This window comes from Felis catus, chromosome D2 (assembly GCF_018350175.1).
Source record: "Felis catus isolate Fca126 chromosome D2, F.catus_Fca126_mat1.0, whole genome shotgun sequence".
Lineage (NCBI taxonomy): Eukaryota > Metazoa > Chordata > Mammalia > Carnivora > Felidae > Felis > Felis catus.
Genome location: NC_058378.1, coordinates 68,806,062 through 68,833,053, shown reverse-complemented (window position 1 = coordinate 68,833,053; position 26,992 = coordinate 68,806,062). Strand labels below are relative to the sequence as shown.

At 38.3% G+C, this 26,992-nt stretch overlaps 1 long non-coding RNA gene across 3 annotated transcripts in view; it reads left to right on the top strand.

The window, feature by feature from the left end:
- The window catches only part of LOC109492695, a 124,491-nt gene that overhangs the window by 34,069 nt on the left and 63,430 nt on the right, over window positions 1-26,992 (top strand). Inside the window, exon 3 of one of the 3 annotated variants that reach the window (XR_006587320.1) lies at window positions 25,300-25,331. The exons of the other annotated variants lie outside the window; for them this stretch is intronic. This is a non-coding gene — a long non-coding RNA (uncharacterized LOC109492695). The remainder of the gene's footprint in view (window positions 1-25,299; window positions 25,332-26,992) is intronic. 3 annotated transcript variants of the gene reach the window in all.

The window sequence follows — 26,992 nt, the reverse complement described above, 5'->3', positions numbered from 1 at the left end:
AAGGATCACTTCAAAAAGTCTATATTAAGTACTTTGGGTAGACTCAGAGAGATTGGACCTGTGGTTGAAAGAATGGTGTCCAACCTGTGGTGGATGTGGAGGTACACCCTGTCCCCAAAATATTTCTCAGGGAAAATACCACTATACAGTGATATACATATTAGGCATTTCAAAGCATGTACAATATGTTATCTACTGAAACTTCATTACTGCCCTGGGAAGGTAGGCATTATCCGCATTGGTTGTGTGGATGAAAAAGTTTAGACCTAGCAAATTGGCCAGCATCCTGGTGTTTGCCCCCTGGGTGTTAGTGGTTCCAAAAATAGCTAACTGCCTCCAACTACTCAATGGCTAGAAAATTGCCTCCTAGTTCTTGATTCTCCACTAAGGCATAGTTTGGGAAGCTTGGTGAGAAGCCTTAGTGCTAATAGAAGTTATTCATCCCAGATGTCAACTTTCAAGTCCCCCAGCAGATCACAGGTTTTACCTGTGCCTTGAGTGCCATCTCATTGTGGAGATGCCCCTGAAAGCCCTCACTCCTCACTGTTAACACTCTCATTTTTATCAGCCCTCCTGCCATTGCTGTCCTATGCTCTCTATAGTTCTATGACAACAAATCAAACATGCAATTTTATAAATATGCATAAGTATGGGGGCAACTGTTTTGCTAAATTAATTTGTTCTGCAATTGCAAACCTAAAAGTTTCTTTGAAGGAAAACAAAAGAGCACAGAGACTTGGATTTTAATTTTTGGACACATAGACCATGTTCTCCAGAAATTTAATTTTCTAGATTAATGAATCATATCGGATCTTGTAAATTAGAAATTCTTTTTACAACATGGAAAACAATGTGAATAAATTGAATATACTTATTGAAGAAGACATTGTGGTACTCACAAGTCACACACGCTTAAACATAGCTCTGTGTTTTCTAGGCTCTGTTGAATTGGTTCTTTGAAATTAGAAATTTTCTTTTGAGCTTTTCATCAGACTGGTCTCTAAAAACACTAGGGTTTCCCCCACTTTCTTCCCCAGGTTTTTTTTAGAATTTAGGAAGGATCTGAACTACATGGAAATGCTGAAGTATCAAAAAATTCAGTTCCAGTGCTCACTTCGGCAGCACATATACAAAAAATTCAGTCCAATAGGCTACTTATGTAATAACAACAGCATTTTATATCTATTATCTCATCATTTCCAAAACATGACTATACATGTGATTTCATTTGAGCCACATACATTTCTAAAACATTTCCCGAGAACAAGTGATTGGGAGAAACTAGCATTTTATCTTCATTTAGTGAACAGGAACTTTTAGGAAAAAAGCTAAGGGGATTTGCTGACCACAAGTAGAGGGATTGCTGAGGGAACCTTGCTCCTTCCAAGCCAGCTTACTGTCTCCTACAGCCTGCAAGTTAGGCTCATCACTTATATTATCCCATTGCAGGGAGGAGGGTTTTCTATGGCCCTTGAGAAGCACCACTGTGGCATATTGGAGAGATAGTGGGGAGTTCCCAGGGCAGGGTATCAGGAGACTTGGTTCCACTTTCAGCCTGCCCTAAACTACCCATATTTGTTTCTTAGACCCAGTGTCTCAAAATGGGAATAAGGATTCACTAGCTTGTTATGATGAAAAAATTAAGTAATGGATATTAAATCCTTTTGTGAACCATAAATTACCATATGTATGTCAAGGCAGGACAGGAAATCTGGAAGGAAGGGAGTCTTCCTTCGCTGAGGCCCCAGTCTAGCCTCTGGAGCCAGATACTATGCAAGACGGCTTAGATATAGTACCTCATTTAATCCTCACTTCAGTCCAGGGAGCTGAGTAGTATTATTATTAGGCCCTTAATTTCCTTCCTAATTATTTTAAATTATGAAATAATTTCAGTAATTTATAGCACAAAAGCACACTAGTTCAGAAAATACAGCACAAGCATCTTCCCTACTCAGATTTGCAGATGTTAACATTTTACCAAACTCTTTAGATGTCTCTTTTTCTCTCCAGGAAATAAAATGTTACAGAAATAGCTAAAGTCCTACCCTCATTTCTCCCCACCTTCTTCATGTCCCTGGACCTCATGTGCATTCTTCCAGTGGATGTTTTTATACTTTTACTCTTTGTATCCGTATCCATACCAAACACATACTAAGTTTTGTGTTTTAAAAATGTATGTGTGTTTTAGCCAACATGATATGCCTTCTTTTCCATTTTTCTTTTAACATTATGTTTTGGGGGGTTATCCATGTTGATAGGCAATCTCAATTTGTTCATTTTAACTGTTGTGTGCTATTCTCATGTTGGAATAAACCATCAATTATTTATCTGTCTCCTCATTAACAGAACTCTTGTTTTCACTATTTTGCTGTCACACACAGCAAATGTTTATAATAAACATATTGGTAAATGTCTTCCTATATAATTGTGACCGAGTTCTTCTATTAATATATTAAGAAGTGGGACTGCCAGTTTATAGAATATGAACATCTTCCCCTTTATAAGGTGTTGCCAATTTCTGTCCAAAATGTAGTAATCACTCAATCACTCTTCTGTCATCAGGGTATGAGTTCTCACACACCACATTTGTGCCCACACTTGGGGTTATCAGAGTTTTAAATATGCATCCATCTGACAGACATAAAATGACATTTCCTGTTTTAGTTCCTTTTCTTTTTCTGCTCACAAAAATCCAAAATTAACATCTCCAAAGTTTGTCTGTGGAGGTTCCAGAAAATGAAATCATTTGAGAAGTTTAGTTCTGATCTAATCTAAGTTTTCTGTGAATCCAGTAAAGTCTGGGAAAATAGAACCTGGGAAAGCTCTAACTCACATCAGTCTAAAGATCAGAGTTACTTTCTCTTCTCAAAGTCATAGCCAGAAGGTGAGACTTATCACCTAGTGCCTGAAGCACTGCAGAGCCCTTAGACTTGTCCCCTTGCTTCTAGCCCGTCATCACTTGGATTCTGTATTGGGCATTCACTTAGCAGTTGCTATGGACTTAATTGTGTCTCCCCAGAAATTCATATGTTGAAGCTCTAATCCTTAATGTGATGGTATTTGGAAATGGGACATTTGAGGGACAATTGGGTTTTAGATGAAGTCATGATGATGGACCCTCATGATGGGGTCAGTACCCTTATGAAAAGAGATGCCAGAGAGCTTGCTCTCTCTTTTTCTCCCTCTGTCCTGTAGGGACACAGTGAAAAGATACAGTTGTGAGCCAGGAAGAGAGCTGTCAGCAACCAAATCACCCATAACCTGGGTCTTGGACTTTTCTGGGCCTCCAGAAATGTGATAAAAGAAATGTCTGTTGTTTAAACCAGTATTGTTATGGCAGTCCAAGTGGACTAAGGTAGGGGTTAAGAACTCAGATTCTGGGGACAAATTATTTGGCTTAAATTGCAGTTCCCCAATTTACCAAACATATGGCCTTGGGAAACTTTCTCAACTCTCCTGGCCTCAGTTTCCTTATCTACAAAGTAGAGATCTTAATAGTTTTTGTATCACAGGATTGTCATGTAGGTTAAAATGAGTATTGAATGTAAAATACTTAAACCAGTGCCTGGCAGTTGAAAGTCTCCATAAATTTTAGTTGAGCTCATTATTTACATTATTAGACAAGAGCTTTTGTTACATTGTCCCCTTGCTTAATAACTTCATGTTTTCCCATTAACTGGAATTGAACTGTAAGATCAATGCTTCCTAGCATCTGGCCCACAACTTCCTTTCCAGATTTATGTTTCACAATGGCCCTCCATGAGCCATCTGTCAGTCACACCTGTTTATTCACTGCCCTCTACCAGTCTGTGTGCTTATCTGCATTTGCCTTTGCACTTGCCAACTCTGCTGCCTAGAACCCTCTAGTTTCCTTTTCTCTGCTCACCTCAGTCCTATGCAGCCTTTGAGAGTCTTGTCCAAATCTCTTGCCCAAATGCCCCCCTTACTTGTCCACGTCCTAATTCCTGAAACCTATCAATATGTGATTTTATATGGAAAAATGGGATTAAGATTATGGATATTGACATAGGGATATTTTTCCTGAGTTATCTGGGTGGTCCAATGTAATCGCAACAGTTCTTATAGAGCAGGAGGGTCAGAGTCAGAAGGAGATGTGATGACCAGAAGCAGAGGTCAAAGTGGAATGAAGCCACAAGCCAAGGAATGTCCATGGCTTCTAGAAGCTAGAAAAGACAGATTCTCCCCTAGAGGCTCCAGTAAAAAGGCAGCCATACTGATCAGTTTTAGACTTCTGATCTCCAGAACTGTAAGAGAATACATTTGTGTGTGTTTTTTAAGCCACTAAGTTTATGGTAATTCGTTATAGCAGCAACAGGAAACTAATGTATCTCTCCTTGACCATAAAGCCTACCCTAATTATTTTTCCAAGCTCCCTTGGCAAATATTGTCCTTGCAGCTTAATTTGAATCCATGCCAGCCATTTGCCCTCAGCCCTTCTTCCCACCCCAATGCTGCTCTTCTATGAACAATAAACAACATACCTTTGGCTCCCTTGTGACTAGCTTAGATTCTGCCAGTGAGGGGCGGAGCACAGGTTGGAGGTTGGAAGGTGGCTCTTGCAGTGTCTTTGCAGAAGTTGGGAATCACACTGGTTGCAGGAGCCGTGTTGGTGGCAACAGCAGCATTAGTTCCAGCAGTGGCAGCTGTAGCAGAAGCTGCAGTGTCCTGGGAGTCATGTTTCTGGGTTATACTTAGGCAGCTGGACTCCAACACAGGAGCTTTAGCAGCATAGCACAATGACCCCCATGTAGACTTTTGTTCTGAAGATCCAGAAACACACTAGTTTCCTACAAATACTATGAGTAACTTTATTTTTCCCTCTTTTAATAACTCTAGCCCTTGCAATCAATTCCTATATTAAATATCTTCTGTTTAATATATCTAGAGTCGTTACTGTTTTCCTGATTGGATCATGATGATATAGTTATTGACATTTTCTTCAATATTTAAGATGTATTTTTGTGTGTGCATGTTTTATATCCTGCACTAGTTGGTAAATTCTTTAAGAATAGGGACAGTATCTTAAGCATAATGAGAGAAGTACTGAGTTTTGTGCTGATAATTACTAGATGCCACATCATACCACAAAATCATAGTGGCTTAACACAATAAAGGGTACTATGCGTGCCACTTAATGACTGAGGGCTTCAGCCTCCCTCAGTTTGTGACACATCATGTCAACATATGCCTTCTATGACAGTGCAGAGAGGGATGAAAAAGTCTCTCCAAAGCATAAGTATTCTGGTCCAGAAATGACTCATCATTTCCCATTCATTTGCCCAAAATGCAAGGACAAGGGACACTGGGAAATATAAGGAAAACATGATTTTTTTCTTTTAGCTTTATGTTTCAGCCATACAGAGATTTTCAAACCAGACACATTTGAGTTTCAATCTGCATTTTGTCTCTCATTACCTATGAGGCCTGAGTCAATTTTCTTAAATGTTCTGAGCACTAATCTTCCATCTATAATAGTTCTCAACTTGCAGGGTCGTAAATATTAACTGAGATGATGCCTATAGTGCTAGAAATGATGATGCAAAGCTTCACAATACGCAGGTAGAAACAGTGCTAAGAACTTTACATACATAACCTCACCTCATTCAGTTCTCAAAATATTCTTACAAGGAACTAAAATATCCCCATTTTACAGAGGAGAAACTGAAGTACAAAAGTGAACTTGCTAAAGAGCACACGACTAGAAAATGACAGCTGGTATTTGAAATCACTTTAAACTCCATGTTCTTCCCATGATGCTTCAAATATAAGTTGTAAACTCTTAAACTCGTAATTCATGTCAATCCTGGATTCTGCAACAATAATCAAAATAACCACAGTAATCATTTATTACTTGCATAGTCTTTACTATGGGCCAGGCATTATTCTTAGTTTTATATATATACATATATATGTGTATATACATATAAGTGTATATATGTATATATGGATATGTGTATGTATACATATAAATTTTATCTTTGCATACAAAGATATATATATATATAACTGTGTACATATAATTAAGATGAGTAGATGAGTACATATGTGTATATATACATGAGTATATATGTATATACTCATCTACTCATCTTAATTTACCCATTTTGAAAATAAAAGGTACCGTTAAGTAACTTGCCCAAGGCTACACAGCTAGTTAGTGACTCTTATAAAGACTTAACAAGGGGCACGTGGGTGGCTCAGTCAGTCCAGCATCCAGCTCTTGATATTGGCTCAGGTCATCATCTCACAGTCATGAGATCAAGCAACGAGTTGGACTCTGTGCCTACAGCACGGAGCCTGCTTGGGGTTCTCTCTCTCCCTCTCTCTCTGCCCCTCCCTTACTTATGTGCATTCTCTCTCTCTCTCTCTCTCAAAATAAATAAATAAAATTTTTAAAAGAAGACTTAATGAGACAATTTGACAGTCAATTATTTTGGAGAACCACCATTTGCTATAACCATACTTTTGGAGATTCATAATTTCGAATTATGTATTTTTGGCTCTCAGAAACCCTGTGCTCATGACACCGAATTATATCCTAAACATATTTGTCATGGAATACTTTGTCTTTTCTTCTGGCATGTGGAGGGACTAGTTCCTTGGACCTCTGGCTAGGAAAGTCTGGACCAGATTGTCTAAGTCAACCTATCCTTCCCGTGTTTTGAAGAAAAAACCTGGTGTTTGCGCTTCCAAAAAGGCCCAACCAGAATGGAACCATGGGCTGCAGACTGAGTGGCAATTCACAGTCTGGCTGCCCTTCCTTCTCTACAAGCCCCAAAATACTACCTTCTCCCTCTTTACTGATGACCATACCCTACCATTTTGAGAATACTCAGTCTATCCTCCTGACAGGCCAATTCTGTGTAACACAGGCCTGTGGTAAGCGGCTGTTAGGAAGCATATTCTTGGTTAAGTGGTGATTTGGGGCATATCTCAGCAGGGTACCCTCATGCTTCTGCATGGCCTGCAGAGCACACATGGCTCTCAGGTTGGTTCAGATGAAGCTGATCCTGAACCACCAATCATTTCTTATTGCGTGCACCCTTACCTGAGAATGAGCACGAGGAGGAGAAAGTGTGCTCAGGCCCTTAATCAAGTGGGAGGGGAGAGACTGTGGAAATAATAAATGTCCATGCATTATTTATCACTATTATTGCTTATTGCAAACAGCTTCATTCCATTGACTTCTCACTTTTAAATGAGCTGGGAAGAGGGCCAAGATTGTGTTTCAGATTCCCCTGAGAGAATGTGAGTGAGTCCGTGGCATTTGTATTTTATTGACTCAGAGTTTTTCTTTTGTTTCTTCCAAGTAATACAGGGGGAAACTGAACTCTTATTTTAAGTTGAATTCAGCAAAGCTGGCAGACCCTTAATCATACACTATTTATTTCTTTCAATACAGAAGTGTAAGGAGTCCCTGAAACCAAAAACTCTGAGCGAGGGGAAAACAGAAGATAAAATGTCACCTTCCCAATGCCCCCCGGAAACCAGATTATAGAAAAGTAGTGTCATTAAACATTATAAAGGGAAAATTTTTCTTCTAAGTGGGCAGGATTCCCTTGTTTCTACATATATTTGAGAAGAAGGGCATAAAGATCTCTTTATTTGGACAACTGCCAGATTGTTTTGTGACTATGTTCTGAACCTACACAATGTAGATTTGAATATACACTAGAAATGTTTACTGTATTTGCTACGTATTCTGATGCCAGGCAAACATGCAGAAAGTGAATCAGTCTACTGCTGATTCTTCACACATTCGAAGGGATTGGTTTTAATCAGCTGAGAAGTAAGACATGCCTGGATTTTGCCAGGTAACTATTTGCAGATTGTGGGAACAAGAAGCCATGTGGTTTGTTCCAGGCTGGTTTCTTTGTCCAAAGGAATACCCCGTGTCCAAAGCCTTGGTCTAATCCATGGGGTGAGATGAATGGGGTGGATGTGTCATAACAGGCACAGTAGAAGATCAGTAATACGTGCAAGAAACAAGGAAAGAGAGTGAGAATTGGAGGGGAAGTGGTCTGAAAAGAGAGTAATAATAGACAAAGGTGGCATGATTCTTTTTTCAAAAAGTTTTATGGAGTTTTCAATTTCCCTTCAGTCTCAGGGTATCCTTCTATCTCAGCAGACTCAAAAGGACTTCTGCGTTTTCACTTTTCCTTTTCATTCCCCCGCCCAGTGCCTGCTTCCAACAACCAGAACGGAACAGGTGCTGGTGAGAATGTACAAATCTTCCCAGCACCAGGTCAAGAATCATCTAGGGAATCTAAAGTGAGGACCAGTGGCCTCCCAAGGGCTCACAGGCCAGCATCTCACAGGGCTACACTCTGAGACCTTTCCTCCTGACCGTATTCTGATACAACTGACTGGCTGGGAGTGTGAGGGAGGGTTGAGAAGAGGCAGTCAGCAGAAGGAGGGGAAGTGTAATGGAAAGAGCAGAAGCTCTGGTGCCTACCAGACTCTGGCCAAACCCCAGTTTCATCACTGACTTGCAGTGGACTGTTTTCTCCTTTGTAAAAACTAGGGTAACACAAGATACCTCACAGAGTGGCTCTCAGTTTCTCATTTAAGTTTTAAATGAGAAAATCTGTAAGTGTCTAGCACAATATTTCACAGTGTGAACTCTTACACCTCTCCACTAGCACATTTCTGAGCCTGCAGCCTGAGCCAAGGCACGGGGTACTCTTAATACATTCAGCATCCACAACATAACCACATCACACGCAACAGCATAACAACAGGCCGGTGCCCAACACTGGGCTTGTAGTCTGAGCAAAACATGTAATCTTTGTCCTTACAAAGCATACAGTCTGATAAAGAGATAACCAGGCATCACACTCAGGGAAATATAGGAGCATACATAATGACAAATGCGATAAGAAGAAAATACAGGGTGCTGTGATGGCCCATAACAGAGCCCAAAAGGTCTTCTGCTGGCCAAGGGATAGGTTTGCAGAAGCAGGGAAGGGTCTCATGCCCCCAAGAATTTTGAACAACTCCTCCTACCTAGATCCCCTTCCCAGGGCTCAAGGACTCTTCTTCAGTCAGCTTTAAAATGCAATTTGTCCAGGGAGAGGTGAGACGCTGATTTATAATCCCAATTGAAAAAATTTCCTTCCTGTAACCAGTGATGAAGAGACTATATGAGTTTGGGGATTAGAGGACAAAAGGCAAATTTTGCAATTCCAGAGAAACACTGCAATAATGTCAAACTGCTGAACTGGTTCTTGACAGCCTTTCATTTCAGGCATTTACAGGCTAACATGTGAGGTCCAACCAATATGCCAACCCACAGTCAGCCCGGGCCCGCTCCAGAGGCCAGTCCTGTCTTTACAGAGCGTATAGAAAGGTATACAAAGTATAATTACAATTCAATATAGTAAGATTTAAAACAGAGGCCTAGGGACTATATTATGGAAGACTGGAGGACTACTCTGAGAAGGACATCTGAGCAGAGCAAGGGTCTGATCATATCGTCTTCTTTTAACCAAAAAAATTCAGTGAGATATATGGATAAGTTAAGGTAGACTCAGCCATGCTACAGTAACAAGTAAACCCAAGTCTCCGGGGCTTAACCACCATCATTCAGAAACTTAGGTTCCTTACATTGTGTAGTACGTCCGTGTTCAAAATGTGTCTTCCAAAGTCACCATGGAGATGGACCATCCAGCATGGGAGGTTTGTATGGGCCAAAAGTGACTTATATTACTTCTGACCTCATTCCATTTTCTTTTAAATTCAAGTTAGTTAACACAGAATGTAATAATGGTTTCAGGAATAGAATTTAGTAATTCATCACTTACATACAACACCCAGTGCTTATCCCAAGTGCCCTCCTTAATGCTCATCACCCATTTAGCCCATCCCCCCTCACACCTCCCCTCCAGCAACTCTCAGTTTGTTCTCTGTATTTAAGAGTCTCTTATTGTTGCCTCCCTCTCTGTTTTTATCTTATTTTAACCTTTCCTTCTCCTACGTTCATCTGTTTTGTTTCTTAAAGTTCACATATGAGTGAAATCATATATTTGTCTTTCCTGACTGCCTTATTTTGCTTAGCATAATACAGTCTAGTTCCATCCACATTATTGCCAATGAATGGCAAGATTTCATTCTTTCTGATTGTCAAGTAGTGTTCCATTGTATACATATACATCACATCTTCTTTACCCTTTCGTCAGTTGATGGAAACTTGGGCTCATTCCATAATTTGGCTGTTGTCGATACACTGCTGTAAATATTGGAGTGCATGTGCCCCTTCGAATCAGCATTTTGTATCCTTTGCATAAATACCTAGTAGTGCAGTTGCTTGGTCATAGGGTAGTTTTATATTTTCTAATTTTTTGAGAAATCTCCATACTGTTTTCCAGAGTGGCTACAGCAGTTTGCATTCTCACCAGCAGTGCAAAAGTGTTCCCTTTTGTCCACATCTTCACCAACATCTGTTGTTGCCTGGGTTGTTAATTTTAGCCATTCTGACAGGTGTGAGGTGGTACCTCACTGTGGTTTTGATTTGTATTTCCCCAATGATGAGTGATGTTGAGCATTTTTTCATGTGTCTGTTAGCCATCTGGATCTCTTCTTTGGAAAAGTGTCTATTCATGTCTTCTGTCCATTTCTTCACTGGATTATTTGTTTATCGAGTGTTAAGTTTGATAAGTTCTTTATAGAATTTGGATACTAACCCTTTATCTGATATGTCATTTGTAAATATTTTCTCCCATTCTGTCGGTTGCCTTTCCATTTTGTCATTTCCTTCGCTGTGCAGAAGCTTTTTAATGAGGTCCCAATAGTTCATTTTTGCTTTTGTTTCCTTTACCACAGGAGACATGTCTAGTAAGAAGTTGCTGTGACCAAGGTCAGAAAGGTTGCTGCCTGTTTTCTTCTCTAGGATTTTGATGGTTTCCTACCTTACATTTAGGTCCTGCAACCATTTTGAATTTATTTTTGTGTGTGGTGTAACAAAATTGACCTCATTCCATTTTATCTAGATTCAGTCACATGGCTCCAATGTATCTCAAGGAGTCTGGAAATAAAGTTTACCTGTGTAACTTGAAGGAAAATGAAATAGAGTTTTGCAAACACGTATCCGTGTCTCTGACAGAGTATGTTCTCATATAAGGGCTTTCCAGGGACTGACCTACACAGTGGGGAGGCAATGAGGTATTATGATTTTGAGAATCTACTTAGGTAGATTCAGGTAAGGCTGATTTAAGTTTGAATCAGAGTTCCACCCCTTCTGTCTTTAAATCCAGGCAGTTTCCTTGCCTGTAGTGATGAGGTTAATAGCAATGCCTAGTTTATAAGGTTGTCACAAAGGTTTGACTTAGATTGTTCCTGCCATGTAGTACATGCTCAATAAGTGACAGCCATCATTTCATTGTGTGAATTCCTTGCCATGACCTACCAGCATCTACATCAAATGGTTTCTCACTGCAAAGTTATCTGTGATTTTTACATAATCATCTGGCCTCAAGATGAATGCCTATTTCCTTTCTCATAAGGCAAACCTCTACTCCCACCCAGATACAACTAGGACCATGTTGAAGTGAGCTGTCTCCCTCCTTCCTGAAGAATGCCTGATGTTTCCAAAATACTGAATAAAGACCTTTATATATTGGAAAATTAAGCATCTGAATCTCCATGAAACTTAAGCTTTCACGTTTTCATTTTGTTGTATGGAAACCAATTTGACAATAAATTTCGTATTTTAAAAAAATAGTATTGAGATTCAGATTCTAAATTTTCCAATATAGTACACTTATCATGATGAGGACAGAGTAATGTATAGAATTGTTGAATCACTATATTATACACTTGAAACTAATACAACACTGTATGTTAACTATACTAGAATAAAATAAAAAACAATAAAATTTTAAAAAATAAAGAAATAGAACATCAAATTTTCTGCTAGCAAAAACCTTGTGGCTCTCAGGAGAACTTATCATGGTAGAAGACAAGAAGTAGTTGTGCCTCCCTCCTCCTTTCCCAGAGAAAAGAGAAGCAACACTGAGCCAACAACATATAAGGACAGTTGTGCCCAATGCCTAATTCTGTTCAGGCAGATGTGAATATGACCCAGTGGTATACTAGAGTATCACATAAAGGCTCACAAAAGTCTATTGTGAGGATATCTTCCTAAAATCTTTTTCCATGACATAATTCAAAGTCTTTTGCTAGAACAGCATTTGCTATTCTATGTATTTAATAACTGTTCTTGTAAGATGTCTTTATTTAATAATATGGAGATTCTGAATTTTGGATTTTTAATATTAATACGTGAGGTACCATGTTTAGTGACATGATGTTGGTTGATTGAAACTAGCCATAGAGGGGGGCGCCTGGGTGGCGCAGTCGGTTAAGCGTCCGACTTCAGCCAGGTCACGATCTCGCGGTCCGTGAGTTCGAGCCCCGCGTCAGGCTCTGGGCTGATGGCCCAGCTCTGGGCTGGGCTCATGCCTGTTTCCGATTCTGTGTCTCCCTCTCTCTCTGCCCCTCCCCCGTTCATGCTCTGTCTCTCTCTGTCCCAAATAAGTAAATAAACGTTGAAAAAAAAATTTTTTTAATTAAAAAAAAAAAAAAGAAACGAAACTAGCCATAGAGGGAATATTTATACCAAGGAAATTGACAAACACTAGAAGTCAGGGCTTTTTTTTTTTTTTTAATAGGGAAGCAGGCTACAGAGCCACTTGTTAAATTTTTACTAAACATCATGGGTATAAACCTCTATTAAAACTGCACACATGCAATATACAATGAGTACACAGCCCAACAGGAATTTCAAGTCTCTGGGGGAGAACAAGGGTGATATACCTGTGGATAATTGGATTTATTTGTTGTTATGTTTTAAACATAACTTTTATTGTGTAGATCTTTTTGCAAAAATGACATGCTTTTTGTGTAAAAAGAAGAAAATAAGAACCGCCCATAAGTATACCATCCAGAGATAATCTCTGTTAATTTTTGGTTTCCTTTCATTTATAAACAATAACATCAAAAAATAGTGTCATATCATACATACAGTTTTCCAACTTTACAATATATTTTGATCATCTTCCCAGGTAATTATGTATTCTTCTGCAACACCACATCTAGTGCTTGTTTGGCATCATTAGAGAACAAATTAATTACAAGTATTATACATAGTATCAACCTTTCCTTTAGAAAGAGAAGTGTCTCTGGGCGTCTGGGTGGCTCAGTCGGTTAAGGATCCAACTCTTGGTTTCAGCTCAGGTCATGATCTTGTGGTTTTGTGAGTTCGAGCCCCGCATCGCATTCTGTGACAGTGCCGAGCCTGCTTGGAATTCTCTCTTTCTCTCTCTGTCTCTCTGCCCCTCCCCCACTCATGCCATCTCTGTCTCTCTCAAAAGAAATAAATAAACTTTAAAATTAAAAGAAAGAAAGAAAGAAAGAAAGAAAGAAAGAAAGAAAGAAAGAAAGAAAGAAAGAAAGAAAGAAAGAAAGGAAAGAAAGGAAAGAAAGAAAGAAAGAAAGAAAGAAAGAAAGAAAGAAAGAAAGAAAGAAAGAAAGAAAGAAAGAAAGAAAGGGAAGTGTCTCTATTAACTACTGAGGGTGGAAAATTTTCCATGACCTTCCGTCACATGCATATGGACAGGTCAGAATAACAAGCACAATGGCACTCTTTAGCCACCTGGCTGAGCTCATTTCTCTGGTCTATGTCAATGGTTTTGAGGTTTCTCACAGCTGCTCTCAACCCACGTTGCTCACCTGGAGAGTATAAATGAAAGTATATCTCCAGGTAAAGAGAACTCCTCATGATTAACTGGAAGGGTTACTTTGCATCCAGAAAAGAGACGTGAATAGAAAATCCATTTAAATAAATGAAATTGAACATCCCCGAGCACAAACACACCTTTCCATCCACCAGTGAGCTCAATGCCTCTCTGATACTCAAACATCAATTAAAATAATTATTCTTAAATTATCATTTCAGTCCACTTTTCACACAAAGCAGCATTAAACACCTGCAGATTCAGCTCAGAGCTATTATCTCTGAGGTGATATTAATTAAGATGCTGGTTGGGTGAGACTCTGAAAGCCAGTTTAAAAGCTGTCACAGTCTGCCCCGTGCCCCAACTCCCAATCCCTTACCCTAATCTCTTTGATTCTTTTTTTCCATTGCTTTGATAATTTTCTTACATGCTATATAATTTACTTATTTAATCTATTATTGTCATGGCCTCCATGAATATAGGGAACTTTGTCTTATTTACTGATGTGACCTCACTTAAAACAATGATTGACAGGGGCGCCTGGGTGGCGCAGTCGGTTAAGCGTCCAACTTCAGCCAGGTCACCATCTCGCGGTCCGTGAGTTCAAGCCCCGTGTCGGGCTCTGGGCTGATGGCTCAGAGCCTGGAGCCTGTTTCCGATTCTGTGTCTCCCTCTCTCTCTGCCCCTCCCCCGTTCATGCTCTGCCTCTCTCTGTCCCAACAATAAATAAGGTTGAAAAACAAAATTAAAAAAAAACAATGATTGACATGTAGTTGGTACTTCCTAAATATGCTTTTTAAAATTTTTTTAATGTTTATTTATTTTTGAGAGAGACAAAGACAGAGAGAATGCCAGTGGGGGAGGGGCAGAAAGAGAGGGAGACACGGAATCGAAAGCACGCTCCAGGCTCTGAGCTGTTAGCACAGAGCTCGTCGCGGGGCTCGAACCCATGAACTGCGAGGTCATGACCTGAGCTATCTCTCTGCCCCTCCCCCGTTCATGCTCTGCCTCTCTCTGTCCCCAAAATAAATAAGGTTGAAAAACAAAATTTAAAAAAAACAATGATTGACATGTAGTTGGTACTTCCTAAATATGCTTTTTAAAATTTTTTTAATGTTTATTTATTTTTGAGAGAGACAAAGACAGAGAGAATGCCAGTGGGGGAGGGGCAGAAAGAGAGGGAGACACGGAATCGAAAGCACGCTCCAGGCTCTGAGCTGTTAGCACAGAGCTCGTCGCGGGGCTCGAACCCATGAACTGCGAGGTCATGACCTGAGCTAAAGTCCAGCGCTTAACCATCTGAGCCACCCAGGTGCTAAATGTGCTTTTTAATGAATCTCATGGCCCTGGTATAAATTTGGAGGCTTTGTATCATGGGTATTTTTTTTTCTACACCCGTGAAAACACCTGTTGAGTTGAATGTCAACCTCCGTCACTAAACAGGAAGTCAGAAGAACTGGGTTCAAGGCTGTCTCCCTTCTGTAAGGAACAAATAGAGTTTCTCTGCTTTAAGAGAATTAAAGGAAAAAGAGCAGGAGATGATGCCTTCAAAAAGCCCATCCAGGCCAATATTATTTTCTTGAAACTGTGTCTAGATTTAGGTATTTCCAATGCACCCTTGTCATCTGACCCATTTTGACATTAGATTGTGGTCTATATTCTTATAGGTACCATTTAATGCACATCAACTAAATGCCAGGAACTGATCTGGACACTGAACACACAGTAATTATTTTACTTTAATACTGACAAGTCCAAAAGATATGTATTACTATCCCCATTTTACAGATGAAAGCACGGAGATTGAGAGGCATTGAGTAGCTTTTTCAAGATGGCACTGGGCAGAGCACATTTGACCTAAGTTGATCTGAGTCCAAGACTATAGTCTTACTACTGAATGGCTATGCCTTGCTGCCAGACTTGGCACCAGATTCTATCCTCCTCAGTCTTCTAATCTGTAAAACGAAGATAAAATGGGGTTCTTTGAAGGTTTGAAATGAAGGTTAAATGAGATATGTGTAGAATTTGATTATTATAGTGTGCCTGATACTCAGTAAGTAGAATTTTCTTTTCATATTTCCCATTTGATGGAGAAATAAAGACTTAGAATGACAAAGCAGCTTAGTTTGAAGTCCTATTCACAACGAGAAGCAAACAAGACATGAATCCAGATCTCCACACAGGTCCATCTGTGCTGCTTCCTGGCCCATTTAAATTCGTATCCTGGCAAATTACAAATTCACAAATTCAACCAGGGATCACAGGCACATGTTCACCATGAATATCCTTTCAGATTCACGATGAGGGAGGGAAAACACAAACAAAATAATAGCACAATAGCAAAAATAAATTTTTAAAAACTTTGTTCGTGTTCTAACTTTAACTCATTAAAGTTAGAAGAAGGAATAGCTGTTAGTATGTCCCCACTATTGAACCGGCTCCACTAAAGCACACATATGTATTATTCATCTTATTTTACAGATTTAGAAACTGAGGCAAAAGGAAGTTAAGCAAATTACTCAAGGTCACACAGCCAGTGAGCGATGGAGGGGGAAACTGAATCTAGATCTGTCTGAGCTGAACACCCCATTTTTGATCTGTATTTTGAGTTGCTGATGAAATAACTTCTGGTCTCATGACATTGACTCCCCAGTGATACTCTGCTTCCTTGTGAGGTTAGCCATCTCAGCCGTGAAGATAATTGTGAGTAAACGCCTTTTAAAGACAAGAACTGAGCCATCTTATTACACATATCATTCATTACATCCAGTACAAGGCTTTATTGCTTATGGATCATGAATAAATATTTTTGATTGATCCATCCATAAAAGACCTCGACTTGAATTCCTTGGGGAGATGTTGATCACTCAGGGCTAACTCCATAATAAATAAGTGTCCCTACTATAAGAAAAATAAAAGTGAAAGGCTTTGAGAACACATATAAAAACGTTGCATTTTGGAGTTGATTCTCAATGACAATAGCTTCTTATTTTGCACAAGTTCATTCTAACACCTCCCCACTCAGGTAACTTCTCCCAGACCAGTGTAGCTCTGGTGTTTATGTAAAGACCCAAGCTGTACTTCATGCTCCCTGGCCACACCAGGAATGTGACATTGCTGTGCAAATGTCATTTGCAGCCACAACCTGGGTGCATCTAGTTAGGCAATGGCTTTCAATTTCTTCTGGAGATGCATTTGTCTTTGTTCTGTACCTTTATCTAATAACAGATCCCTCTTAATCATGTTAGGAAGACAGACAAAGTTTAATCACACCATTCATCATGATTGGGACACAATGTGCTAAGAAGGGCACTTTATTGCATTGTCTAAACTGAGTTTTGATGCAAATAATTTTGACAACCAGGAGATGCTATTACTTATCCAATCAGGACATTACTACAAGTACAAATCTGGTCTAAATTCTGAATTAAGAATAACAAAATGAGTTCTATTTAGTCTCAAGATGGCTTCTTGAGCCTCTGAAAAGGCTCCTAGTTTTGACAGCCAAGACTGTATATGAATCCCTCACTTGTATATTGAACTCACCCCAGATGGAGAAGTGAGCACACAGCTGTATCTTTATTGCTCACACAGGGACTACTGTTGGCAGGCAACACTGTTGTTATATCATGACTCATCTTTTTCTCACGTTTGTTATCACAAAAGAGATAGATACTAAGGATATCCTTCCCCAACCCCTGTCTCCAATCCTGGGGGCTGTGAATCCCAGTAATTCAATTTTAGGAGTAACAGATATTTTTCTCTGCTCTTTTCTCTGTCTTCAAATCAGGGAGCATTAAGAGAAAATAACCTTACATGTGGGTCCCAGTAACTGACTATTAATTAGAGAGATCTGAGGTCATATTGAACTCAGTAATAACTTCGTGATTATGCAGATTTCAAGCAAGGGAAAGATCATGAATAGAATAATTCTGGAATAACCAAAAATAGTCTGGCAGGAAACCCACCCATTTCTTGATTCTAATATATTCCCTTCGACCATGATAGTGATGATAATGATGATGATCATGATACCACCACAAATAATGATGATATGTATTAAAGAAGTAGAGTTGCAGAGACAAAATACTACACATTAGGAGATTATACTTATTACTTACTCTTCATGTTTCCTAGAGACTAAAACCAAAATTTCTCCTTTACTTCTTCCTCCCAACTTCTAACTCACTCTCTCCTTTCCAAGATATTGGAAGGGATGTATCCAATTTGTAAAATTAGAAAGCAGAGATTGAGTAGACCGTTAGACACTGTCCTCTTCTTTCAGAGCAGCCTATTGGAGGACCTGTGCATCTGTCTTTGCTCCTGATTTCTCCGCACACCAAGACCAAGTCAGGTCCAAGGCTGGCCTTTGAGAGAGAGAGAGAGATCCTGTGGTCTTTTATCTCTCCTTCCCTCCTGTGGAAATAAATGAAAACCAAATGAGAACAAGCAAAAACTTTTCATCTTAGAACTTGTTTTGGCAAGAAAGTCAGCCCCCTTTACCTGATATTTTGGCAGAGATTTTAAGGCAGAGAGGGGAGTGGGAAAGCTTTATCGTGGAAAAAGGAAGGGCTTCAAGTGTGTTCTGATTGGAGGATGTTGACATGGGGAGACAGTCAGGGGACTAACTAGAAGTAGGGCATCCTATGTGATCAGTTAGGGAAGCATATTTGGCTTTCTCTGGTTGGTCCTAAATTGGAAGTGGGAACAAAAATTGAGGAAGTTATCAGTTACTAGTTGAGTCCTGGCCACTTTGGGCCAATTGTTACAGGGATTATTGTTTGGTTTCATGGATTGGTTACTAGAGATAGCAGACTGACTTCCTACAAGTCTTATGGATAACAGTCTGGTTTCCTGAACTAGTTACTGTGGATAGTGGGTTGGTTTCTGGTCTTGTTGCTACACATTACAGATCAGAGTTCTATTTTATATATGGTCTGGCCATTATGCATTTGTATATTCAGCCTCTCACTCCCTACTGCAGAAGTGACGAGCATCAATGTGGAATATGTCATCCTTTATATTCACGTTCTCACTCAGGTGAGACCTTTCTGAGGTCTTAGAGAGACAAATATTAGGACACCCTGTAGTGTTCACATATCCAAGTCATATCCTGCAATCAGCTATATGGCTCATAAGGCTGATATATTGATCTCCATCTATCTGACCTCTGAGTTTTTTAAATTAGTACTAAACTCGGGGCGAAGACAGGGGTGAGGTCAATTATTGAACCAATAAACCCTTAGCCCTATGGAGGACTAATATTCAAAAAGAATTGAGGAAGTATCTTAATAGGCAGAAAACTTTTAAATCTGTTCCCTCTACTTTTCTTTATACCTGAACTGTGTGCCTAACACCCTTTATTTCAAACTTAAATCCCTTTATATTTACATAATAGTTTTCATTTTGTTTCCTTTGTGGCTCCAGATTATTACCTTAGAATGCCTTAGATTACCATTTTCCCTTGTTTTATGACTCTCTTGTTGGGGCTGTGTTTCTTCTTGTTCCAGTATACAAATTACATGTTAGTTGGAACTTGGGTTATAGGATGCAGACATTAAGAGAATACATAAAGCTATAAAATATTATTGGCATCAAGGTGCCTGGGCCGGGTGATGAGTGTGGCCTCTCTCTCTCTCTCTTTTTTTTTTCAGCTTTATTGAGATATTACTGATATATGACATATGTCAATTTAAGATGTATAATATGGTGATTTGATACCTGTATATATTGGGAAATTATTACAATAAGTTTAGTTAATATCTCACCTCTTTATATAATAATCATTTTTGTGGCAGTAACATTTAAGATCTACTCTTATCAACTTTCAAGTGCATAACACTATACTATCAATTATTATCACCATGCTCTGCATTAGATCCCCATAACTTGTTCATCTTATAGTTGGGAGTTTCTACCCTTTGATCAATGTCTCCTCATATCCCCCAACCCTAACCCCTGGAAACTGCCATACTACTCTCTATTTTTATGATTTTGTATTTTTAAGATCACACATCTAAGTGAGAACATAGAGTATTTGTCTTTCTTTGATTTATTTCACTTAGTACAATACCCTCAAGTTCTATCCATGTTGTCACAAAAGACAGGATTTCCTTTTATTATGGGAAATATTTCATTATATATGATATATAAAGTATATTATTATATTTATATATTACCATATATATTCCATTTTTTAAGTTTATTTGTTTTGAGAGAGAGAGAAAACATGAGCAGAGGAGGGACAGAGAGAAAGAGAAGGAGAGAGAAAATCCCATTCAGATTCTTCACTATGAGCACAGAGCCCGATGAGGGGCTCAATCCCACAAACTGTGAGATCATGACTTGAGCCGAAATCAAGAGTTGGATGCTTAACAAAGGTGCCCCTATGTTACATTTTCTTCTCCATTTACCTATTTCTTACCACATTGATGGATAAATGTGTCAATGGACACTTAGGTTGTTCCCATGCCTTGGCTATTGTGAATAATACTGCAATGGACATGAGAGTATAGATGTGTCTTCAAAATAGTGATTTAATATTCTTCTATGTATACCCAAAAATGGGATTGCTAGATCATACGGTAGTTCTATTTTCAATTTTTTGAAGAACTTCCATACACTTTACCAAAGCGGCTACACCATTTTACATTCTCACCAAGAGTGCACAAGGTTTATCTTTCTCCATAGCCCTGCCAACAACATTTATTATCTTTTGTCTTTTGGGTAAAAGTAATTCTAACAGGTGTTAGGTGATACCTCTTTGTGGTTTTTATTGCATTTCCCTGATGATTAGCCATGTAGAACATCTTTTTATGTACTGTATATTCATATGTATTCTTTGGAAAAATGTATATTCAGATCTTCTCATTTTTTATTTGGATTGTTTATCTTTCTGCTATTGAGTTGTATAAGTATCCTATATCTTTTAGATATTAATCCCTTATCAGATAGATGGTTTGCAGATAATTTCTCTAATTCAATAGGTTGCCTTTCATTTTATTGATTGCTTCTTTTGCTATATAGAAGCTTTTCAGTTTGACGTAGTCCCATTTGTTTATTTCTTTAAATTATAAATGCTTTGACTTTTGCTGTAATATCTGAGTATAATCTGTTATATATTGTTTGGGGGGAGTTTGGTGAGGAGACAAGTCTGAACAAGTAAAATACCAGGAACCTTAATTTCTGCCTTTTTCTGCCACGCATATGGGTTATGGGGTTAGTATGCTGATGGAAAGAAGAGTGGGGCTGGATTAAAAGCCAACACAGAATGATTTTGTAATCAGTTTGGAATCCCATTGAACTCTTTGGTGATGTGAGGTAGACTATGGAGTCATCTACGCTGAGAATTTGTGATTTAAATGTTTCTTTTCTCTCTCATTTAACCTTGAATTTCAAAGGTCTATAATAATGAAGGGGAGGAGGCCCAGAGAGGAATACCTTTTTCTTTGTATATTTACCCAAATAATGTCACATCTCAGCTCATAAATCCTCATCATAATCTTGTGAGGTAGGAATTACACCCATATTTTCCAACCTAGAGAGTTGAGGAACAAATAGGAAAAATACCTTGCACAAGTCCACACAACTTAACAAAGGAAAGAAAGAAGAGGAAAAAAATATGTAGTATTACTGAGATGTGCAAATAAAGAGTCTGGAAGTCCAATTACTTCCACTACGTCCATTTAAAAGGGAGAAACTGGAAATGAATTAAAACAGATATGTTAAGGGGTCCAAGCTTCCACGGCTTTGACACTGGATTCCTCTTCCCTTACTTCTTACCCCTTCCTCCCTAAATCTTGCCAAACAGCAAAGCACTTCCAAAAGAATTCTCAAATTGTTGTGACAGCTGCCAGGATGGGATTGCTCCAATAATCCAGACAGGATGCACAAAAGCTAGCATAATCTCCAACTAGTCCAATCACAAATTTTGTAGGAGTTAGACATGAACAAAACTGTCACCTACACCAGACTGTAGGACACTATTCCTTAATGCCTTCACCCTGTGAAACTCCAACCCTGCTTTACTTCAAAGTGACCTGGTTTTCAGGTGCTCCCAGGTTCACATCAGCTGAATAAAGCCTTGAATTTCTATTTGAGTCACTTAAACTATTTGTATTCTTTGATAAAACATGAATTATTTGAATAGATGACACCATATTGAGAAGCATATTTTATTGGGGGAGTTAAGGCTCAGAGAACATAGTCCAAAAGGAGACCACAAAGATGTAGACAAATTGTTCATTAAGAAATTAAGAGCATTTTAGAAGGTTGTAGGTAAACCAAAAAGAGAAATTCAGAAAATAGAGAAAAGATGACTGCTGTCCATAGAAAACATTGAGGATGTGAGCACTATCTGATCATTGATGAATAAACCCATTTTGGAACATAATGTGTAATATTAAATCATAAAACATTCACATTGTTTTGGTGTAACCGCACCCCACATCTTTATCCTGACCTTCAGTCAAGTCTGTTAGGCCCACAAATGGATATCAGCGATCTGGAGAATCTAAGGAAAGAGGGCTGGATTTGTGCCATGTAAGATGGCAAAAAATATAGAGAAGAGAACAGATGAATTCAGTGGGACATGGAAAGAAGATTTTAGAAAGAGTCCACAGTTAGAAAAAGTCAGGAAGCTGTTAGCTGCTAAAGGCTTTTCTTCCAAATGAGGGACACCTTTTAAAATATTTTTTTAAGTATTTTTAAATGAACAAATTTAAACAAGTATTTATAGAAGAGTGTTAGAGTTACAGAAACATTACAAAGGTTGTACAGAGAGCTTACACACAGCCCACGTGGTTTCCCCATTATTTATATTGTATATTAGCATGGTACATATGTTGCACTAATGATCAATGTTGATACATTGTTTTAAATTGTAAGTCCAAGGTTTATTGAAATTTCCTCAATTTTTTTCTTTGTTCCAAGATTCCATTCAGAATACCACATTACATTTAGCTGTCCTCTTGTCTGTGACAGTTTCTTAGACTTTCCTTGCTTTTGATGACCTTTCCTTGATTTTGAAGAGTACTGGTCAGTTACATTATAGAGTGTTCCTAAATTGGGACTTGTCTGATATTTCTCTCATGGAGTTAGAGATTTTCAGGAGGAAGACCACAGAGATAAGGTACCAGTTTCATCACATCATATCAAGAATACATACTACCCAGTGACTTATCACTGTTAGTGTTGTCCTTGATCACCTGCCTGAGGTAGGCTCTGTCCATCAGATTTCACCACTGTAAATTACTATTTTTCTCCCTTTTCCATACTGTACTCTTTGGAAGGAAATTACTCTGCTTAGCTCACACTTAAGAAGGGTATCTACATATGTTACTTGGAATTCTTCTCTACAGAATGTTTGTTTATTCTCCTTCATGTATTTATTCAACCGCTCATTTAACTCAGTATGGACTCATGGACATTTAATTTATACTATGGGCTATAATCCAATGCTTCTTTATTTTGTTAATCAAATTTTTCCAGCTTTATTCATTGGTAGCTCTTTCATTTGGCTGCTATGTCCCTTGGATATCCCTCATCGTTGTGTTTTGTTGTTGTTGAGCACTTCCTTACTTTTTGGCACTATCAGATGCCCCGGGATTATCTTGTATATTTTCTGTCCCAATTCTAGAATTAGTCATTTGTACAAGGAGCTGTGCTTGCATTTATTGGAAGAAGGTATTAGAAACCAAGACCTGGGCATTAGGTGTGCTTGTAACTACTGGAGTATCATTGCTTCTAAGTCCTCTCAACTGAGAGAGCACAGAAAAATGTGTACCCTAACCATGTAACAGACACACCTATAAACACATGTGTGTAAACATCTGTATCTATATTAATTTAAACATGGGCTCATACTAATATCTCCAACTTCTAATCCATTACTATATAGATTATTATAGCTTCCCCTTGCTTATCTGTAATCCACACCAACAGCGTGAGCCTGGCTCCCACCACCTATCATCCATTTACCTATTTGTTCAGTTCAAGTACACGAGTGTAGCAGTATTGGAATTAACTTGTACCTCCCCTGGGGGTGAGGAAACTTTATCAGTTAGAGTAAACTGCTTATGTCCAATTTTTTTTTCACCAGACTCTATGCATTTCCAAAGTTACTCGTGTCAGCACCTTTTGCTCCCAATCCCTTTACTAAAACTGTTCCATTCATATATAATAGAGTTAGAGTGTATGTCGCAATCATGTATTACATCCAGGGATCCACTGACTTCCCGAGTGCTTTTCAAATTCTGCATGTGTTAATGTTTGCTCTTTATACTGTCAGGTTCAATGGGTTTCAATAAATACGTTATGATGTGCATCCACAATTACAGTATCATAAAGAATAGTTTCACTTCCCTAAGTTATCTGTTGGATTTCACCATCTCTACCCTGCCTCCTTCCCTCAAATCCCTGTTAACTACCAATCATTTTACCATTGATATAGTTTTCTGTCTCTACAATGTCACATCATTGGAATCATATAAATGTCCTTTTAGACTAGCTTCTTCCACAGTATTTATTTAAGGTTCATCCATGTCATTTCATGGCTTGATAGCTCATTTCTTTTTATCATTGAATGGGTTTACCACCATTAGTTTATTTATTCATTCTTAAATCTATTTTTGCTTCTAGTTTTGGGTGAATAAATAAAGCTGCTCTAAACATTTGAGTTCATGCTTTTGTGTGGATATATGTTTTCAAATCAATTAGGTAAACAGATAGGGAGGTGATAGCTGAATCATATGGTAGGTTTATGCTTAGTTCTGTAAAAACTGCTAAATCCCATCCTAAAGTGGTTGTTCCATTTTTGACCCCTACCACCAAGAAATAAGAGTTCATGTTGCTTCTCATGGTGTCAGACTTTGGGATTTTAGCCATTCTAATCAGTGTGTCTTTCTGCTTTTAATTTGAAATTTTCTAGTCACAGGTGATGTTGATCATCTTTTAATATGCTCACTTGCCATTGATACTTCTTGGTGGAGATGTCTATTCAGATCCTCTGCTCATTTTTTTTTTTACTGGACTGTTTACTTATTGTTGACTTTTGAGTGTTCTTTGTATATTTTGAAAACAAGTCCTTTATCAGATACGCGTTTTGCAAATGTTTCTCCCAGTTTATGTCTTGTATTTTCATTACCTTAACAACGTCCTTCAGAGTAGAAGTTTTAAATTTATTAAAAAATAAAGTTTCCTGCCATGGATTATGCTTTTTGGGTTATATATAAAATGTGTTGCTAGGCCTAAGGTCACCTATATGCTATGTTATCTTCTAGAAGTGTTGAGATTTTGCATTTTACAATTATATCTGTGGTCCATTTTGAGTTAATTTTTGTGAAAAGCATAAGTTCTATGTCTAGGTTCTTTTTTTTTTTTTTTTTTTGCATATGGATATCCAGTACTCCAGCATGGTTTGTTGAAAAGAATATCTTATTTACATGGAATTGGCTTTGATCCTTTGTCAAAGATCAGTTGACTACATCTGTATGGGTTAATTTCCTGGACCCTTTGTTCCATTAATCCATGTGTTTATTTTTTCCAGTTACATGCTGTCTCGATCATTGTAGCTCTACAGTAAGTATTAAAGTGGAGTATGCATCCTACAAATTTTTTTTACAGCATTATGTTGGCTATTTGGGGTCTCTTGCCTTTAGAATCAGTTGTTATCCATGAAATAGTTTGCTGAGATTTTGACTGGGATTTTGTTGAATCTGTAGATCAATTTGGGAATAATTGAATCTTAACAATATTATATTCTAATCCATGAACTTAGAATATGTCTCTTTTTTTTAACTCCTCTGTGCTTTCTTGCATCATAGCTTTATGTATATATAAAGTTTTTGTATATAGGTCCTTATGTATTTTTTTCATATTTATAATTTAGCATTATGACTTTGGGGGTGTTATTGTAAATGATATTTTTTTTTTAATTTTTTTTTCAACGTTTATTTATTTTTGGGACAGAGAGAGACAGTGCATGAACGGGGGAGGGGCAGAGAGAGAGAGAGACACAGAATCGGAAACAGGCTCCAGGCTCTGAGCCATCAGCCCAGAGCCTGACGCGGGGCTCGAGCTCACCGACCGTGAGATCGTGACCTGGCTGAAGTCGGACGCTTAACCGACTGCGCCACCCAGGCGCCCCGTAAATGATATTTTTTATTTCAAATTCAAATTGTTTATTACTGGTAGATATGAAAGCAACTGACTTTCGTATATTAACCTTTATTCTGTTATCTTGTTATACTTGGCTATTAGTTTCAGAAGTTTTTTTGTTTTTTGTTTTAATCAATTCTTTGGGTTTGTACACAGATAAATTAACTTCAAACACAGACCATTTTATTTCTTCCTTCTCAATCTGTATGCCTTTTATGTCCTTTTTTTAATGTTTATTTATTTTTGAGAGACAGAGAGACAGTGCAAGAAGGAGAGGGGCAGAGAGAGAGGGAGACACAGAATCTGAAGCAGGCTCCAGGCTCTGAGCTGTCAGCACAGAGCCCGATGCGGAGCTTAAACCCACGAACCACGAGATCATGACCTGAGCCAAAGTCGGATGATTAACTGAGTGAACTACTCAGGCACCCCTCCTTTTTTTTTTTTTATCTCATTTCACTAATTAGGACTTCCAGCACAATGCCGATAGGAGTGGTGAGATGTTACATTCTTACCTTATTCCCAATTTAAAGGGAAAAACATCCATTTTCTCACCATTAGGTATAATGCTTTTTGTAGGACTTTTGTACATATTCTTCCTCAAATAGAGGAAGTTCCCCTCTATTCCTATTTGCTAAACATTTTTATTATGAATTAGTGTTGAATTTTGTCAAATGCTTTTTCTGCATCAATAACACAGTCATGGGATTTTTCTTTTCAAACATATTAATGTGGTGGATTAATTTGGTTGATTTTTGAATATCAGGTCAGCATACCTGCAATAAACCCTGCTTTGTCACTGTGTATGCCATTTTATCCATTGTTGTATTTGATTTGCTCATATTTTATTGGGGATTTTTGCATTCATGTTCATCAGAAGTACCAGACTGTAGTTATCCTTTCTTGTGACATCTTTATCTGATTTTTATCTCCACTTCTGTTTTTGGGAAGAGATTATGGAAAATGGGGTTTTGTCTTCCTTAAATGTTTGATTGAATTCCTCCAATAAAACTGTCTTGGCCTGGTGCTTTCTTTTAGGGCGGTTATTAATTGCTCATTCAATTTCATGAATGGAGATAGACCAA